The 20,634-nt window shown below is 42.5% G+C and overlaps 1 protein-coding gene across 2 annotated transcripts in view; it reads right to left on the bottom strand.

Annotated features, from left to right (window-relative positions):
- The window catches only part of ERBB4 (erb-b2 receptor tyrosine kinase 4), a 796,937-nt gene that overhangs the window by 132,166 nt on the left and 644,137 nt on the right, over positions 1–20,634 (bottom strand). The window lies entirely within an intron of this gene.

Genomic DNA, 20,634 nt, shown 5'->3' with positions numbered 1-20,634 from the left:
CTTTGATTCCCACTTCCCCCCTTGTCCTTGATAGAGATATTCACTCACCCCTCCTTCCCTGGAGAGGGTCGCCATGTTGTGGTTCACCTTAGGTGCCAAAATGTCTTGGGCCAGCTCTGGCCAAATTAATTCACACAAAAAATGGGTTTTCCCCACAGAAGTAAAGACTGTGCCTTGCAATTACATGCAGCCTACTACTGTGAGCAGTTATTTTTCCAACTCGGGCATTGAGCATTATTACTAGAAGTCATATCTAGTCATAAGAAGTTGAAAGTGGACTATGCTCACACCAGATTCTCATTCCATTTGGGGACATTGTTTAGTCCTGCTCAAATTGTCTGGAAAATGTTTTAAATTTGATTCTGGCAACAATACACTGACATTTTTAAGGGATAATAAACCCATCTAGTCCAGCTTCCTATGCAAAAGCAAGATCCTCTAAAGTAACAGCTTATCTTAGCTGAACCATGTTATATTGTTAGGAAGATGAATGAAAGGTCAAGAAATTAGGGATCAGTTGCAATTTCAACAATTCCTCAAAATGAATTGTGACCTATTCAATACAATTTTGTCAAATCTCTCTGAGAAAATGTCAAGGTAGGAGTCTCATGGATGCCATTTGGGTAATATTATGAGAACTGTGTTTAAGTAGCAATATTTATATAATACATTATACAAACAAAGAGGTTTCCAATATTTATAACATTTGTCCTTGCAACCATCCTATGAGGTAGGCCACTATTTTTCCAACATCAGGTAGGCAAATGGGCTAGTTTTGGAAAACCGCAAATCTACGCAGAAAAATTATGGCTGAGAAGCTGCACCTAGCATTTTTCCCTTTGAGTCACACTCATCTGTCATTATTATTTTACATTATGCTTCTCCAAATGAAAATGAAAATTAAACACAGTTGAGTCCCATTAGTTTCAACTGGATTTAGGTATCTTTAACTTGCACCCACTGAATTTAACAAATTGATTAAATAAGCCTAGCTATAAAGTGTTTTTTGCATGGATGTGTGTGTGTGTGTGTGTGCGCGCAAGGCCCCACAAGGACTTGTCACCTCTTCACAGTCCATCCATTTCTGTGTGAGAGGAAACTGGAATAATGTGGTGTGTAGGGCTGTAGGGAAAAGGGGAAATCAGAGGAGCTTTGTGTGTGCAGATAAAAGACACAACCCACCAGAAGGAGAATCCTAGAACTAGTGGAAGATGACTGCTTACCGCCTAATGGCAGACCCTCCAAGTGTCCCTATTTTCCAAGGAGAGTTCCAGATTTACAGACATTGTCCCGGTTTATGATTTGATCCCAGAATGTCCCGCTTTTCCTTAGGACGTCCCTATTTTCCCTGGAGAAATGTTGGAGGGTATGGTGTTATGCAACCCCCGAACCAAGGAGATAAGTTATTATACATCTTTTAGAAGACATCTGAAGACAGCCCTGTATAGGGAATTTTTTTTAAAAAAAGTTTCATGTCTTATGTTTTATATATATATATATCTTGGAAACCGCCCAGAGTGGCTGGGGAAATCCAATCAGATGGGAGGGGTATAAACAATAAAATAATTATAATTATAATAATTTTCATCGGATAAATTTTGGAAGGTATGCAATGGTGAAACTTGATGTAAGGAGGTAAAAACATGCCTTCCACCCATTACGTGCTGCTTCTCAATTTGGTGTCTATATGTTCTCATAAATGCTAAAGACAGATCCAAATGACTGCTGTCCTTTTTCATTTTCAAAGGAATAGCAGCGGCTGCTTCTTTGACCCCGAGTGCATTGACAACACCTGAGATCTTTTGCACTGCGCACCAACTTACTTAATTAGCCCCTAGCCTTCTATATAGGTTGCTGGCTCTAGCATTTCCCTGACATAATATTCATCTGATGTTTGTTACAATCAATAGGTCATGTGCCTATCTGCACTTGTGAAATGAACCTGAAAACACTAGAAAAAAAGTTAATACTGATTGCAGAAAAATGTATTTCTAAGGTGACTTTTCTTTACTTGTACAAGTGATAGAGGCCAGCAGCTGACCCATAACATATGCTCCTTCCAGTGTCACTAATAATGTTTAATGTCTTAAGATGCTGAGCAAAGTCTGTGTGGGATGAGTTAATTAGTCCAGTCCTTCCCTGGTGCATTTTTTAAATAGCCATGTTGACCTTGTGCACGAAAGGCCACAAAAAGTAACCTGACATTATGACATTTGTAAGCACAAACTATCATAGTCTCATTATCATGGTATAATGTGCTTCTAAGCTGAATAAAATCAGGCCTATACAAGTTAAGGACAAAGACTTTCCACTTAGTTTTTTAAATATACAGTAGTACTAAGGCCAACATAAGTATTACTATTTACACTGAGCAGACAGAGTGGTCTGAGGGTATCTGATGGAGACAAACATATTCAAGGTTGGCCAACCAGAGAAATTAACACACACTTTAAACGTTATATTTGCAGCTGTATAGCTGAGTCCCTGGTTAGCACGTTAAACAACAGCTGCTCCTATTCTAAACAAAGAGAGCAAGAGGCAAGTGAAGCCTTGCAGTTTGTAACAGGCTCTTATTCCAAGGACTAATAATTTCCAAGCTCCTGTTGTCCCCCCCTCACTCCTGCACAGGCAGGAGGAGCCAACTGGGTGTGGCATCCAGTTGGTACCAGAAAGTAGGAAGAAAAGACATAATAAATCCAGGATACTGATCTACCAGGGGCAGTGGGAGTTAGTGGTCAAGACAACATTTTGAGGTCCCAGTTATATATCTGGACTCCAGAGTGAACAGGAAAAAATGATACTAGAACCCATGATAGGAAACAGTGGCTAAAAGACATCTGTCACTTGGGTTTAATGAATCCCTATTTCTGCCATATTACGATACTAGAAATGGAAGGAGCTTAAATAAAGGGACCCAAAGAAGGTGAAGGACAAAAGTCAACCAACCAGCTTTCCAGGACAGGCAAGGCCTTTTGGGGAGATAAGGAAGCCCATGTTGCACATTTATCACAAAGCCCATTGTGGGGCTTGAGGTATCTTCCCATAGACTGACTTCCTCTGCTGCTGTCAACCACAGACACTCCTAAGGCCCGCTGTAACCCCCTTGCCCATGTCTTCCTGCGAGGAATATAGGGTCCTTCCTTGGCATGGTGGACAAGGCAGCCCTAGAGGGTGCTTGCCTCACTTGTACTTTTGCAGCTGTTTAACTGCTTAAACAGGTGCATTCCAGGACCAGCTCACCCACTAGACCTCATTCGGAGGAAAGACTGTTCCTCAGACCACAGTGTAGGTGACCCAGCCCTTCAGGGACAGTGCCTCCACTTCCTGCAGCTGCAAACTGATGGCAGTACTCCTAGACCCCTAGGTTGGGAATGGCAGCTAGTTGACTGCTGGGGGCAACTGCATCCACCACCACAGAAGCAGCTAGCCAGCCAGCGTAACAGTGGTGAGTAGCTTTATGGGCAAATGGATTCTGGAGGAGTTCTGAAAGGGGGTCACTGATCCGTCGCTCCTCAACATCTGCCAACTGATGCAAACATCTCACCTTGGCTCAAGGATGGGTCAGCCCTGGCTGGAAGTCTATTGCTAGAGCTAGGCAGATCTGTCCCAATATGAAGCCAGGACAGGGAATCACTTGGGAAAAATAAAGCAGGTGCACCGAGCTCTTTGGAGGAATAATGGGGTACAATAATAATTAATAAAACAACATAATATTTCTTACTTGCTGGCATTAAGGAAGTCACGAATGGACGACTTTAAATAAATGTTTTGACTCCTTAACTAGGAGTGATAAACAGTGAGCTGGCACTTATCTAGAAGAGATCAAGGGTGTACGTTTATTTAAACGGTATGCAATATTTTCCTTTCCTCTGTAACATCTGCTATTCAGTCCTGTACAGGCACACACACCAAATCAAGATGAAAGTTCAAAGTTAATATTGCAAAGGTACATGAGGTGGCTCAACAGGGGAGCATGTATCAACTCTGTAGCCATTTCAAAACATCAAAAACATCTACTGTCCCTATGGTACTGTCAGAATCAGGATTTGGAGCTTAATTACTTATATATATTATTACTAAGTGTTTTAAGGTGTAGAGTAGAGAACAGGAAGAGACACTGTGAAGGAAAGTCAGGGGAGAGAACATCTGTTATCCTATCTTCTTTATTAAAATAGGTAATATAATATGTGAGTAGGCTGAGCATTGAAGCCCTTGTTGCTACAGAATTTATGAAAATAAATTAGTAATCTTTATTCGTGTTTCTACATAGGTTCCTGTGAACATACCTAAGTGACATTTTCATAAAACTCCTTCTGCAAAGGAGGGTTTAATTATGTTGTATACTGCCTAGGTATCTGATTCACACAGATTTTATCAGTCCCTGTTTGAACTTGAGCATCTTTCACATCAGTCAGCTAATGACACAGAGAGGCATTGAGTTGGACCATGTAATGAGGTGTATGCAGAGAGTTCTATGTGCCTTAACAAGGTGCCTTCTCAGTCCCTCCCCCCCTACTGCACCCACAATTAGACAACTTTAAAATGCCTTACCCATCACTAAATATAAAAATATACAGACTAAGAAAGCACAAAGACAACCGCATCTTCCCATATCTCCCCATAACAAATTAAGGTGACCTTTGTGCTTTCTTAGTCTCAGTGTTATAGTTGTTAGCCAGTCTAAGACATTTTGAATACTTCTGAATGTCTGAATGTCACAAAACCCAGAAGCATTGCTGCTTTGTTTTGTTTTGTTTTTTGCTGCTGCTGCTGCTGCTGGGAGATATATATGGGTAGTATCCAACTAACATCAACACTAAGATTTCTGCACAATGGGACTTTCATCCCTCTACTCCCCTATGCACACCCTTCAACCTCCCCAAATCTGCTCCAGAGGGTTGGGGGAACCCCTAGAGCAGATTTGGGGAGTGCAGGGGGAGATCCCACCATGCAAGCAGAAATCCTTCTGCTGACGGAATGCATTACTCAATGTTGCTCTAGATACAACCCTTTCTTGAAGCCTCATGCAATAATGTTATTGAAGATTCCCCTCATTGCATTTGGATATGTTTGGTGCTTTAATAAATCTGAGCACCTCTAAGAGTTTGCTTTACATAACTGTTTATTCAATCTCCCTCTTTTGTGGATTTATTCACAGCAGAACGTCCCCCAAGCAAATTAAAAGGTCACCAGAATCTTCTGGGCAGTAACGGGGGGGGGGGGGGTGCTGCTGCTGCTGCTCACCTGTCCTCTGCTCAGTCTCATCCTTTGTGCTTACCAGAAGGTGGGTGGAGAGGAAAAGTGGCAGTGAGGTTGGTGCAGTGCAAATGCACCAGCAGAACCTTTCTTGCCTTCTTACAGGGGTACTGGCTGCAGCAATAACTTTTTTGACCCGGAAATGGAAGACACTGCAGCTCAGTACAAGAATATGTGGATTCTAGCTACTGTAGAGAAAATAACTCAAATACCACACATTTCTAAGGGTAAGGAAGAACCGAACATCTCTACGCCATTTGGTAGGATGCCATTTCTTATGTGTCCAGTTCAGATATACAAAACTCTCTTCCCCACTTGCTGCTTGAAAAAAAAATATTATCTGCTCCCTATTTAGTGAGAAAATGCAACCTCTGAACTGCTCCTGTTTGGAAACTTATGCTTTCTTTTTGTTCGCCTGTACCTATGACTTAGCATTAATAAAGAAAACTTAATTTCCAAAAAGTGGGAAGGACGCAAACATTCAGTGGACATTCTGTGGGTTGAAGAAACTGTAGCACAAATAATCAGGAAAAGTTAACATAAGAAGAACTTTCATAAGCACTCTTCTTCAGTGTGTGTCTGATTTCACTAGAAGAATTAATGCTGTTTTTAAAATATGCCAAGTCAGGTCCTGTCTAATATAGATTGATTTAACTGTGACGGGAAAACATCTAAATCCACTAGATTGGACTCTCAGGTGAAACAGGTTCAACCTAAGCAAAAGAAGAGCTCTCTTTATACACTTGCTGCATATTTTCAATTTTCTACCCCCTCCACAAAAAAATGAATATTTTCTTCTTCTTGGATCGAAACAGTCTAGTGACTGTCAAGCCAAAAGGGGTGATTTGCAACTTGCGCCCTTATCTCTTCTTTAGAGAGTCTTTCCCTCCATGAAGCTTCTCTGTTAAACCCTGCAAATTTGGGTTAGGCTGTACTAGGCACGCTTCACTTTACCAAGTTGTATGTGGTTCTCTCCATGTTTATTTTTGTGCATTAAATGGAAAATGTGCTTTTTACAAATGTAAGCACGTATCATACTGAGCAGAAACATATTATGCACCAAGAGGTCAGTTTGCTCTGGTGACATCCATTCTAGGTACTTGGCAGTAGTTCAGATGTGGTCAGCATTTAGTAGGTGGCATAAATAGCTGTGTATAATTAACCTGATAGTTTCTTCCGCTGGTATTTAATTGGGGCACTGAATCAAGAACATGCTATGGGCAGCAATATTGATGGAAGAGAAATGGCCATGCCATCCTACAAAAACTTAGCTGTTCCGCCTCTAACAGAATTGATAACTACTCACAGCTTTCATACAAAACTTGTCATGGTTGAGGCTACATTGTTCATTGCCAAACAGCATATTGTGTTTCAAAGTATTTTTTAGTGGTGGCTGATGAGGCATGCTGGCACAGCCCAACACTGCAGGATGATTGGGGGACCATCCATGAGCCTCTCTGCCTGTATTTCAGGAAAAGAAAATACTGGTGTTTCCTTCAGTGCACGCGTAAAATGTTCAAGAAAATTAATCATAGATCCAGGCACTGAAAATACATTCAGTCATATCTAAATTCAAGGGCATGTTCAGTAAATCCTGCAAACGCCAACATATTTTCACATTCATGCCACAGCAAGGCCAGATTAACAAAGGAGGATATGGTAGGCAAGCGGGCATGTTATTCTGTGGGCTCTCATCACCAAAGATTCAGAGCATGGCAGAGGTCAAACATTTGAATGTGAAGAAATCTGAAAGTACATAGGAAGAAAAGATGGCAAACAGAAGTATGTTTCACATGCCAGAGATTAATGTACCTGGCAGTAGCAAGATGTACTTAGGATGAAGGGAGATTCAGCATTTTAAATGCGGTTGAAGTGGTTTGAACACAGAGATGCTGCACTTGTCTCCATGGTGGCAAATGTGCATCCATACCACTTTCCCCACATGTAATGTGTGATGTTAGCCTCTGCCCAGGCTCAGACTACACAGGTTGAATACCGAATGCCATTCCAATGCCTGGGGCAAGATGCCACTCAGCCGATCCTAAGAAGAGTTTGGATTTGATATCCTGCTTTATCACTACCCTAAGGAGTCCCAAAGCGGCTCACCATCTCCTTTCCCTTCCTCCCCCACAACAAACACTCTGTGAGGTGAGTGGGGCTGAGAGACTTCAGAGAAGTGTGACTGGCCCAAGGTCACCCAGCAGCTGCATATGGAGGAGCGGAGATGCGAACCCAGTTCCTCAGATTACAAGACTACTGCTCCTAACCATTACACCACCCTGGCTCTAAATTAAGTGCCCAGGGTCTCCATAAACCATAATCTGGTTTTGTAATACTTGTGACATTAGTATTCTAGTAAACTGCCCCCGAATCGGATCAGTATTTATACTTGCACTCAAGCTGCTTCTAAATATGCAAACCTTCACTTTCTGAAGTGTATGAGGGAACAAACTTCTCATAGGCTCATAAATATCAAGGAGAATTCAAGGTAGCTGCAGAACAAAACAAGAAAAAGTATACAGTATTTATTCCTTGGCCTGCCTTGATGCTACTTTGGGAGTTATCACTATTATATTACAAGAGCAGTATTCTGTCTGTGTAAATGCCCTACACAAGTTATAGCATGATTATCAAATCCCTCTTGATTATGGGAAAAGAGGCAAAATAAAGTCAAGAGTCTGGTGTAAATTAATGCAAGGCTTACACATTATGCACATCTGCAGAATCTCAATGACTTGCATAGTATGCATTAACAATCAAAATACTATGACTTTTAAAGATGGATTGAATCCTTGGTTTTTCTTGTACCTTTATTGTCACACCATATTGTGCTTCTTTTCATTAAGCTACTGCACAGCATTGTTATTTGACCCTCTGAATTCTATTGATATTGGTAATTTAAAGGAAATGGGCTTTAGTGAAATATGGAATAAGGAAACCCTAAATTTCAGTTCTGTTACAATCTTAAATTTTTTTCATAAACACATTTTCGCACAAAGGAAGTTGAGTTGTTTTCTGTTGTTAAGGTTCTTGAGCTATTCTTACATGGAGGGAAAGGAGATTTGTTCATTCTGTCTTCAGAAATCCAATCAGAGATCTCCCATACTGCGTCAAATTTGACCCTGAATATCAGTTATCAAATACTGACAATTGCTGCTGCATATGGTCAAATTCTGGCTGCAACCACCTGTCATCTCACAGCTACTGTCAAATGTTCACTGCCGCAGCAAAATCTTTTCATATCAAATGCTGATGGTGAATATAAAATATGTGCTTAGAATTTGGAGAACATTAGCACAACCAGAGGATATTCAGCGGATACACTCTTTAAAAAATCATGTATGATAATTTTGAGAATTTGGGCAGTAAATTCAATTAAACTTCAATGAAAGTTGGAACAATAAGCAATTTATTCCGCTATGTAAGAAGGATGCTGGGTTTCTGGAATGCTCCAGAACAGGACCAGATTTGTTAAGAAAGTACCAGCTACACTTCTACTTGCATGGGAGAAAAAAAGATTATGTGTTACTTCTTTAACTTTGCTACTCAAGCTGATACATTGCCAGCTAATGTCCCTGTATATGTCATTATTGATGATATTTCCTCTCCCTCCCATCTTCTCCCTTATTTTTGGTTTCTTTCTGCATCAATGGTTCCTCTTCATCCTGGAGAAGAGTGACTAGTGGGGTGCCACAGGGTTCTGTCTTGGGCCCGGTCTTATTCAACATCTTTATCAACGACTTGGATGATGGACTCAAGGGCATCCTGATCAAATTTGCAGATGACACCAAACTGGGAGGGGTGGCTAACACCCCAGAGGACAGGATCACACTTCAAAACGACCTTGACAGATTAGAGAACTGGGCAAAAACAAACAAGATGAATTTTAACAGGGAGAAATGTAAAGTATTGCACTTGGGCAAAAAAAATGAGAGGCACAAATACAAGATGGGGGACACCTGGCTTGAGAGCAGTACATGTGAAAAGGATCTAGGAGTCTTGGTTGACCACAAACTTGACATGAGCCAACAGTGTGACGCGGCAGCTAAAACAGCTAATGCAATTCTGGGCTGCATCAATAGGAGTATAGCATCTAGATCAAGGGAAGTAATAGTGCCACTGTATTCTGCTCTGGTCAGACCACACCTGGAGTACTGTGTCCAGTTCTGGGCACCACAATTCAAGAAGGACACTGACAAACTGGAACGTGTCCAGAGGAGGGCAACCAAAATGGTCAAAGGTCTGGAAACGATGCCTTATGAGGAACGGTTAAGGGAGCTGGGCATGTTTAGCCTGGAGAAGAGGAGGTTAAGGGGTGATATGATAGCCATGTTCAAATATATAAAAGGATGTCACATAGAGGAAGGAGAAAGGTTGTTTTCTGCTGCTCCAGAGAAGCGGACACGGAGCAATGGATCCAAACTACAAGAAAGAAGATTCCACCTAAACATTAGGAAGAACTTCCTGACAGTAAGAGCTGTTTGACAGTGGAATTTTCTGCCAAGGAGTGTGGTGGAGTCTCCTTCTTTGGAGGTCTTTAAGCAGAGGCTTGACAACCATATGTCAGGAGTGCTCTGATGGTGTTTCCTGCTTGGCAGGGGGTTGGACTCGATGGCCCTTGTGGTCTCTTCCAACTCTAGGATTCTATGATTCTATGAACCTTTGTTGCATATTCTCATTTGTACAATTCATCCCCTTGTTTTTCAGATCCTACCTCATCTTACAGGCCAAGATACTTGCCTTTCCTAAAATCAAAGTGTGTTTGCAATTTTTTTATATAAGACACCATTGCAAATAAGCTTATATATTGCTTAACAAGCAAGGTTTTAAATTTGGATTGTTCGATCCTAGTTTATGGCCCATTTTAATGGAGCTCATACAGATAACCAAACCACTCCAGGGGAACTTCTCTTATTGTCCCATCAAATGATAAGGAAGATTGTCCCACACATCCAGGGCAGATGTGCAGTAAAATGTATGCTAAAATTGTTATCTGTATACACCCACAGATTGCAGATATGGAATGGCCAGTTTGTGCCTTTATGCACACAAAAAGATGCAGTAACAAGGCTTACAAGTGTCTGGTTTACAAGTGTTCATTGGAATTGGCCAATTAGCTTGCTTAGCCATTTGGAGTTAGGTAATATTTTATATTTTAGTTAGTATTAGCTATGGCTCCTTCAGCACCAGAGATGATGCCTAGATTATACCACTCATGGCAGATTTGTCCTAATTCAAACACTTAATGGGCTGGGGGAAGTCTTCACCTGACAGAGCGGTAAGCCCTCCTCCCCTCTTGCCGAAGTCATACCCAATTTATGTGATTCTCCTCCTCCTGAAAAAAGAGGGGGGATTGCATGAATATGATACAAAGGACCAGCCATGCCCATTCAACTACTATCCAAAACCTCTTGCTGTCCTGATGAGCCGAGCCTCAGACATCATCATCATCATCATCATAAAATAATAATAATAATAATAATAATAATAATAATAATAATAATAATAATATATTATTTATACCCCGCCCATCTGGCTGGGTTTCCCCAGCCACTCTGGGCGGCTTCCAACTGAATATTAAAAACAGTACAGCATCAAACATTAAAAACTTCCCTAAAGAGGGCTGCCTTCAGATGACTTTTAAAAGTAAAATAGTTGTTTATCTCTTTGACATCTGCTGGGAGGGCGTTCCACAGGGCAGGTGCCACTACCGAGAAGGCCCTCTGCCTGGTTCCCTGTAACCTCACTTCTCGCAATGAGGGAACCGCCAGAAGGCCCTCGGTGCTGGATCTCAGTGTCTGGGCTGAACGATGGGGGTGGAGACGCTCCTTCAGGTATACTGTGTAAAATCATACTGTGTAAAACCTACATTCAGCAAGCTCAGCCATCATACAGCCAACTCAGTCCCCATGGACTCTAAAAGCAACAAAAGCAAACCCACAATCTATTTAGCTCTTGTTCACAGACATGTCGTAGGTTGTTTTTTTGACAGCCCTAGCTCTGCTACTGTACCTGATGCAAAGCTCACAGATGGCCATTTGGGTCAGCCCCACAGAGAAGTAAGTACCCTATCTGAACTAATATTTATGTTAGCAAAAGAGATTCTGTTTCTCAACTTAACAAACAGCGGGGATTTTCAGAACAGGTGGCCTTCCTTGTGATGAATCTGCACAAGTGGCAGAAATTTAGGCTTAGCATGTAATTTTGTTGACTGAGGTTCTTGGGCCTCATTCATTAATGAGGCACTAGAGAATCTTGGAATGTTCCCAAATTGCAGATTTTCTGTTTCTTCTCCGCCTAATGATGCCTTCCTTTCAGGTGCTGTTTGTAATTACAGCTGAATGAAGCTGTGTAAAGTAAGTTTCCGAGGACACAGGCTTCAGAGTTATAAATAGGTACATACCAAAAGAAATCATAGTAACAGGGTGGGGTGGGGAATAAAACCTACATAGCAACTTGAAAAGGAACCCATTTCCAAGGACACAGAGATTGAGACAGAGTTTGCCAGAGCAGCAGAAGCACCACCTCTGTTCCTTTGCTCATGAGGTTTGATTTCTTGAAAGAATACTGTTCCTGCAGCTATCCAGTCTTTTCAAGGTGCTAAGATCAGTATTTCCTTCCCTCAAAAAATGAGGCGTTAGTATTCATATATGGATAACAAGTGCTGTAGGTGCAACCACACAATGACTGCGATTGGCAGCAACGAAAGAGGTAACAGTTCTCCATACCTGCCTAATTTTAATAGTTAAGGAATTCACTGAAGGTCTCCACTTAAAAGGAACAGTATTAAAAATGCACATGAAAGTTTAGAATAAGTTGCTTCTTCCCTTAGACTGTTCCTAAGAAGTCAAAAAAATTGTACCTGACATTTTCAAAACAACAGCATCAGATTAGCCCCTAACCCCAAATGGGTGTTTGCACAATTAAGGAAGATCCAGTTTTCAGTTTCAGAAGCTCTTTCCATGCTTCAGAACATTTAGTCAGGTGACACACTGGGCTAGTCAAATAAGAACAAGGAAATGGTTACATGATCACATCAACTGGGCTCCCATAGGCAGTACAGTGATGCCTCACAAGACAAAATTAATCCGTTCCGCGAGTCTCTTCGTCTAGCGGTTTTTTCGTCTTGTGAAGCAACCCTATTAGTGGCTTAGCGGCTTAGCGCTATTAGCAGTTTAGCGGCTATTAAAGGCTTAGTGGCTATTAAAGGCTTAGCGGCTTAGCGGCTAAAAGGCTATTAGCGGCTTACCAGCTTAGAAAAAGGGGGAAGGGGAAAAAATCGCAAGACTCGCAAGACTTTTTTGTTTTGCGAAGCAAGCCCATAGGGAAATTCGTCTTGCAAAGCGCATCAAAAAACAGAAAACCCTTTCGTCTAGCGGGTTTTTCGTCTTGCGAAGCATTCGTCTTGCGGGGCACCACTGTAGCTGCATTGCCGACAGAACCATGGGAATGAGCCTGGTAATGTAATCTCCTCCTTTCCTACTCTGGCATAGCTGGGAGATCAGAAGCATTTGCTTCCTGTGTTCAACTAACCTCAGTTTGTTGTTTTGTCTGAACTGGGGCAAACGCCCTGGGGTGGTGCGTCCCGTTTCACTGCTTAAGGTGAAATGAAAAGTGCTGCCCCTGCCGCTGCCCCACGGCAGCATTCCTGACCCAGGTTCCGTGCGTCGGCAGGAAGTGGTGAGATCCTGCCAGAAACCAGCGCAGGTGCTGGCAGCACTTCTCCAGCGGAGGTGGCGGGGCCCCCGCAGGTCGACTGCCTTGGGAGCTTCTGCCCCCTGAGGCAACTGCTTCACCACACCTCATGGGCAGGCCAGCCCTGGTTTTAATTATGCCTTGTCTGAACAAGTCATGGTTTGCAGTTCAGACTTGTTCAGTTGAACCATTTAAAATAGCTGCAGTTCCCAGTTTCTACATAACAAACTGCAGGCAGCTGAAAACAGGAAGCTGTCTTAACATCAGGTCAGACTGTTTGTCCATCTAGTCTAGTATTGTCTACTCTGACTGGCAGTGGCTATCTAGGATCTCAGGCAGAGGGTCTTTTGTAGCACCTGCTGTTTGGTTCTTTAATTAGAGGCTTCTGGGGATAGAAACCAGGATCTTGTCAGGGAACTGCCATCGGAGCCAGAGGGAGAGGGAGGGCTCCAAAGGGATTCCGGAGAGCGTCCCGGGAGGGAGAGAAGCAGCACATCTGGGGAAGGAAATCAGCGTAGCACCAGTGGAAAAGGGGGGCAGATGGGGGAATTGGCGAGGTGGCTCCAAGACTCCTCGCCGGGGACCAGCGGGGAGAGCACGGGTCCTCCGCTGCCCACACCCTCCCTGCGCAGAAGGCTTCCGCGCAGGAAAAATAGGCAGAGACTAGGCGTCAAAGAGCTTCTTTGCTGGAAGAAGTTCAAGAAACGCCCACTGACGGATTCTGCCAGCGATTGAGACAGACACGGGCGAGTGGCTGTCCAGACAGAAAGGGTTCACTCAGGCAACCCAGCCAGGTGTGGCGCCGATTTACGCATGAGCAACCCCTAGAACCATTACAGATCTTCTCATTGCTTTGCACAGCAATGGTGCCTCCCTCAACACATTTTTCAGGTATGACCGAGATAAGTTCTCTAGTACATTATAAGTTGTTGTTTTCCCCAAAGGCCTCTGTTGGTAAATACTTTTTTGCATAGTCAATAGTACCAGTCCAAAGACAATTTTTTGCTTTATGCTCACAAATTCTATTTCCCTCTCTTTAAGTAGATTTTACGGTGTATTTTCTCTCTCACTCACTCTCTGTCCCCACCAACTTTTCCAGGATTATGTATATAATTATCCTATAAATATCTGGAACATATGGGAAACTTTAATCCATGCAGAAGAACAGAGAGTTATAAAAATGAAGATGACTATGAGCATTCAGAGTTTATTAATGGCAAGCTTCCCATTCCCCATCATGTATTCTGTGCTGCTGAGTTACTGTGAAATTATAATGAAATCATACTGTGAAGCGGGTATCAAACACAACGAGGAAAAGGTTTCACTGCTTTACAAAGGATTTGCTGTTAATTAGCTCTTGTATACATACACAGTCAACAAGAAAGAAGAGCCTGATATCTGTAAAGGGATGAGCCGAAAGGAGAAATGCGCTTTTGTTCAATTGGAAGAAAAGGATGAAGAGAGTTAATATCCCCACACTGTTTCATGCAACCATCTCTCAGTGGGGAAGACTTGGCTAATTAGCTCCTGTTAGTTAAAAGGAGAAATGTGGAAATAAGAAAGACCTTCATTTAGGGTGTAAATCAGTACATACATCAGATTACACCAGGAAATATTAAAAACACAGTTTCCCCATGCTGACTACATCTGCCATATTATGATTGTTCATCTACCAGGAAAATAGAAAATTGTTCACATTGGCTTACAGGATTCTTTTGCTCTTAATTACACCTTGAATGCCTACTGTGAAAGCCGAAATGCTGGCAATGTTTTCCCCAAATACAATCATGTTGCTTGGTTTTGAATATTGTACCACACACAGTTTGCCATGCATCTGGCCCGACGCCTTTCATTTCAGTGCTCAGTAAAATGCAAAGCAAGAAAACAAACTACAAAATACCAAGTGCTTACTCTAAAGTGTCAGGTAGTCACCACCTGTGATCTGTTCAGATATCACAAGGTTGGGTCATACCTCAGTTGTCGAACACAAACATTACAAAAAGGTCTCAGACTGGAGGGCTAGAAAGACCTTGCTCTCCCCAGGGCTTTGCAGAGTAGGAAAGGCAGCACTGGCAGATGGAACAATGGTCTGACTTGGTGTAAGGAAGCCAGTTTATATGTGCATATATGAAGTTTTGTATGCCTTGTAATTGTGAGATACAGCTGCCTTTATTGCACATATAAGTGGACCAAAAGCAATTTGTGTTGCATGTGAGTTTTATATACCAGAGGCACCCTAGTCAATCTTTTATTTAGTTATTTTGACAATTTGTACACAACTTAATGGCAATTGTCTTTAAGCCATGTAACAATATAAAACAGTCAGTTAAAGATATAAAATCAGAATTTAGGTAAAATGCCTGCTGAAGTTAAAAAAGAGAAAGGCTTCAGTAATACTCAGGTCATGCTCTTCTGAAGTTTACTATACAGCGGAAAGGAGCAGCCAAGCATACTAGGACTCAATTTCTTGACTTTAAGAAAGCCGACTTCATAAAACTTAGGGAAGTGCTGGGTGAGATCCCATGGACAGTAATACTAAAAGGAAAGGGAGTTCATGATGGCTGGGAGTTTGTTAAGAGGGAGATAGTAAAAGCACAACGTCAGGCAATACCAATGAGACGGAAAAATGGAAGGTGCCTAAAGAAGCCAGGGTGGCTATCTAAAGAACTTTTAACTGAGTTAAGATTCAAAAAGGATGTGTACAAAAAATGGAAAAGGGGGGAAACCACCAAAGAGGAATTCAAACAAATAGCCAGCACGTGTAGACACAAAGTCAGAAAAGCTAAAGCACAGAATGAACTCAGGCTTGCTAGAGAGGTTAAAAGCAACAAAAAAGGCTTTTATGGGTATGTTCGTAGCAAAAGGAAGAACAAAGAAACAGTGAGGTCACTCAGAGGAGAAGATGGTGAAATGCAAACAGGGGACACAGAAAGGGCTGAACTCCTCAATGCCTTCTTTGCCTCAGTCTTCTCCGATAAAGAAAACAATGCCCGACCTGAAGAATTTGGAGCAAATGATTCAGCAAAGGAAACACAGCCCAGAATAACTAAGGAGATAGTACAAGAATACTTGGCTAGTTTAGATGTATTCAAGTCTCCAGGGCCAGATGAACTGCATCCAAGAGTATTAAAAGAACTGGCAGATGTGATCTCAGAACCACTGGCAGTCATCTTTGAGAATTCCTGGAGAACAGGCGAAGTCCCGGCAGACTGGAGGAGGGCAAATGTTGTCCCTATTTTCAAAAAGGGGAAAAGAGAGGACCCAAATAATTACCGCCCAGTCAGTCTGACATCAATACCAGGGAAGATTCTGGAGCAGATCATTAAGCAAACAGTCTGTGAGCACCTAGAAAGGAATGCTGTGATCACCAATAGTCAGCATGGATTTCTGAAAAATAAGTCATGTCAGACTAACCTGATCTCGTTTTTTGACAGAATTACAAGCCTGGTAGATGAAGGGAACGCAGTGGGTGTAGCCTACCTTGATTTCAGCAAGGCATTTGACAAGGTGCCCCATGATATTCTTGTAAAGAAGCTGGTAAAATGCGGTCTTGACTATGCTACCACTCAGTGGATTTGTAACTGGCTGACTGACCGAACCCAAAGGGTGCTCATCAATGGTTCCTCTTCATCCTGGAGAAGAGTGACTAGTGGGGTGCCACAGGGTTCTGTCTTGGGCACGGTCTTATTCAACATCTTTATCAACGACTTGGTCTGAAGCTCAACATCAAAAAAACGAAGATCATGGCCACTGAGCCCATCACCTCCTGGCAAATAGAAGGGGAAGAAATGGAGGCAGTGAGAGATTTTACTTTCTTGGGCTCCATGATCACTGCAGATGGTGACAGCAGTCACGAAATTAAAAGACGCCTGCTCCTTGGGAGAAAGGCGATGGCAAACCTAGACAACATCTTAAAAAGCAGAGACATCACCTTGCCAACAAAGGTCCGTATAGTAAAAGCCATGGTTTTCCCAGTAGTGATGTATGGAAGTGAGAGCTGGACCATAAAGAAGGCTGATCGCCGAAGAATTGATGCTTTTGAATTATGGTGCTGGAGGAGACTCTTGAGAGTCCCGTGGACTGCAAGAAGATCAAACCTCTCCATTCTGAAGGAAATCAGCCCTGAGTGCTCATTGGAAGGACAGATCCTGAAGCTGAGGCTCCAATACTTTGGCTACCTCATGAGAAGAGAAGACTCCCTGGAAAAGACCCTGATGTTGGGAAAGATGGAGGGCACAAGGAGAAGGGGACGACAGAGAATGAGATGGTTGGATGGTGTTCTGGAAGCTACCAGCATGAGTTTGATCAAACTGTGGGAGGCAGTGGAGGACAGAAGTGCCTGGCGTGCTCTGGTCCATGGGGTCACGAAGAGTCGGACACGACTAAACGACTAAACAACAACAACAATCAACGACTTGGATGATGGACTCAAGGGCATCCCGATCAAATTTGCAGATGACACCAAACTGGGAGGGGTGGCTAACACCCCAGAGGACAGGCTCACACTTCAAAACAACCTTGACAGATTAGAGAACTGGGCAAAAACAAACAAGATGAATTTTAACAGGGAGAAATGTAAAGTATTGCACTTGGGCAAAAAAAAATGAGAGGCACAAATACAAGATGGGGGACACCTGGCTTGAGAGCAGTACATGTGAAAAGGATCTAGGAGTCTTGGTTGACCACAAACTTGACATGAGCCAACAGTGTGATGCGGCAGCTAAAAAAGCCAATGCAATTCTGGGCTGCATCAATAGGAGTATAGCATCTAGATCAAGGGAAGTAATAGTGCCACTGTATTCTGCTCTGGTCAGACCTCACCTGGAGTACTGTGTCCAGTTCTGGGCACCACAATTCAAGAAGGACACTGACAAACTGGAACGTGTCCAGAGGAGGGCAACCAAAATGGTCAAAGGCCTGGAAACGATGCCTTATGAGGAACGGTTAAGGGAGCTGGGCATGTTTAGCCTGGAGAAGAGGAGGTTAAGGGGTGATATGATAGCCATGTTCAAATATATAAAAGGATGTCACATAGAGGAGGGAGAAAGGTTGTTTTCTGCTGCTCCAGAGAAGCGGACACGGAGCAATGGATCCAAACTACAAGAAAGAAGCTTCCACCTAAACATTAGGAAGAACTTCCTGACAGTAAGAGCTGTTCGACAGTGGAATTTTCTGCCAAGGAGTGTGGTGGAGTCTCCTTCTTTGGAGGTCTTTAAGCAGAGGCTTGACAACCATATGTCAGGAGTGCTTTGATGGTGTTTCCTGCTTGGCAGGGGGTTGGACTCGATGGCCCTTGTGGTCTCTTCCAACTCTATGATTCTATGAATACTGGAAGTTCAAAAGCAAGGGGGCTTATCTGACCTCAAGCACAAGTTCCATAAAATTCCCAGTACTGAACACACAGTTTCAGGGGATATGAGCAGTGCATCTGAGTCATGGGGGACCACTTACAGTGACTTCCCCAAAGCCCCCAGTGATTGGGCTGGGATATAATGAGTTAGGCAATCCTTAAGGTATCCTGGACCCAGGAGTTAAGAGATTTTTAATTCATCTGCCCTCTATCTTGCCCTACTCAGGACGAAGTCATTGCCCCACCAGTTAATGTGACTGGCCTCATTCCCCAACCCCAGTGTGATCTATGCTAACTTTGTAAAACTGGTTGTCTGAATACCAAACAGCAAATGGTCTATCCCTGGAAGAGCTGTGGGAATGGGAAAAATGAATGCTGGTTTTCTTGTGGCAAACAGCTTCAGCATTTGACATCAGCAGGATGTGGCCTAGATGCCTGGAAGGAAGCAGGCTACCATCTCCTAACATCAGGGAGGAGTGGGTGAATTGGCCAGGTCCGTGAAATATCAAATGCCTCCTTGTGGCAGAAAGTGGCTTCAAGCGCATCAAAGGATGTGACTTTGAGGCCACTCTGTGGATGACTTTTGTTTAGTTTTTGTTGTTTAACATCTGCATGAAATTGCTAGATATGTTAATCTGGTTTATGTAGTAAGGTGCTGTCATCATACTGATGACACCCAACCCTATTTCTCTGAGGAAATGCTGAACTAGTGGCAGAATTTCCTTTGAAACAGAAGTGAAAAATATAACCTAAAACCCAACACACAGTTATGTATAGTTTCTTCTGATGCTCAAGATTGTATTCTAAAATTAAACAATTATTATAAATTATTTTAATTGCTGAATTATAGCTTTTTCATGGTTACTGCCCCACCTCCTATTTTAGACGTTCTCCAATACTTGGGAATTCAAAGGGAAGTGAGTGCTCAAAACTCCCTGGAGGTTAGGAGAAGATGGCCTGAGAAGTGAAGCTCCAGCTGCTTGAAAATGCCAGGCTGCACTGCCATACAGTCCATGCAAGTCAGTACTAATTTTCTCATCATGATTTTCAGAGAATGTGTTGTAATGTAGCCTTTTCCCAGTGCAATAAAGCGCCGTCATCCAGAAACAACTGTGAAAAGTACAATAGAAAATCTTGGGGCAGCTAGGTGGGTGGGTAGCAACAGTGAGCAGGCTGCAACCCATCTGCCAACTCACAGAACCACTGCCAACTAACTTTGGCACAGAGTCCTGCTCTCTCCTGTTCTCCTTGGCATGTGCTTCCTAACCTGGTTTTAGAGTTGATGGTGCCATTCTGTGCCAACTGCTCTATGCTAGGGAATTTTCAACTGGCAGGAACTGAGCAACATCTGGCTCCTTAGTGTTACAAGTGAGTAAGACAATTAGGAAATTATTCATGCCCATAGTCTGCACCAGATCTATATGCTGGTATACACTAGTGTGCAATTACAATGTGATTACAAGCTCTAAACAGACAATTATATGTTTGGCTGAGTCTGACAATAGGGGATCTTTAGGGGACTTCATGCGATCCCAGTCTTAAATCAAGAAAACAAAAGTGATCAAATCCAACCAGCAGCCTGGGATGCCTGAAATCTTTCTGACACCTGAAGGAGCTTTGCAGCATATCTGCTCAGAAGTAAGCACTGATGTGTCCACAAGGTATATCCCCAATGGACAAGACTGCAAGCCTAAGCAATTATGTTCTTCTGCAGCAGAGGAAAAGTCTTTGGATGTCACACAGAAAATATATCTGTTGAGTCCCATTCCGCACTCACTCCACCTGCCCTGTTTTCTATGCCCCCCGTGCAGGATCTCTCTCTTTGTGCCAGGAAGGAAGTATATGGTGGCACAATGAGTTCACTCAAGGGCTGCAGTGCATTTGATTGAAATTTCTTTTGAAAATACAAATATGTGTTGCTTCTTGATGATTTGCAATAACCAGGGCTGCTGTATGATCTTAACACATAATTCAAATATGGTACCAGACTCACCATATATAGTCTTTAGGCAAATTTCTATTTTGGTAACACTAGTCCTTCAAAACCACACACAATTATTAATTAAATAAACAAACCAAAGATATTGAGACATTTTCAGAAACAGACACTGAGCATTTGTATTACTTTTCTACCTGAAAGACAAACCAGAAAGAACTAGGTACAATTCTTTATGAGGTGATGTTGATTTAAATTAAAAAAAAGGTAACAATTAGTTTTTAGGTTAGAAAAGAATGCTTGAACCAGGAGGTCATGTTAACCAGTTTGAATTGCTGGATACAAGTTACTAGTGAAGAGTTTATATTATTTTCATAGGAAAAGAAATGTTGCGATT

The sequence above is a fragment of the Podarcis liolepis genome (assembly GCF_965112155.1).
Source record: "Podarcis liolepis genome assembly, chromosome: 1".
Classification (NCBI taxonomy): domain Eukaryota; kingdom Metazoa; phylum Chordata; class Lepidosauria; order Squamata; family Lacertidae; genus Podarcis; species Podarcis liolepis.
This window is presented reverse-complemented; position numbering and strand designations above follow the sequence as displayed.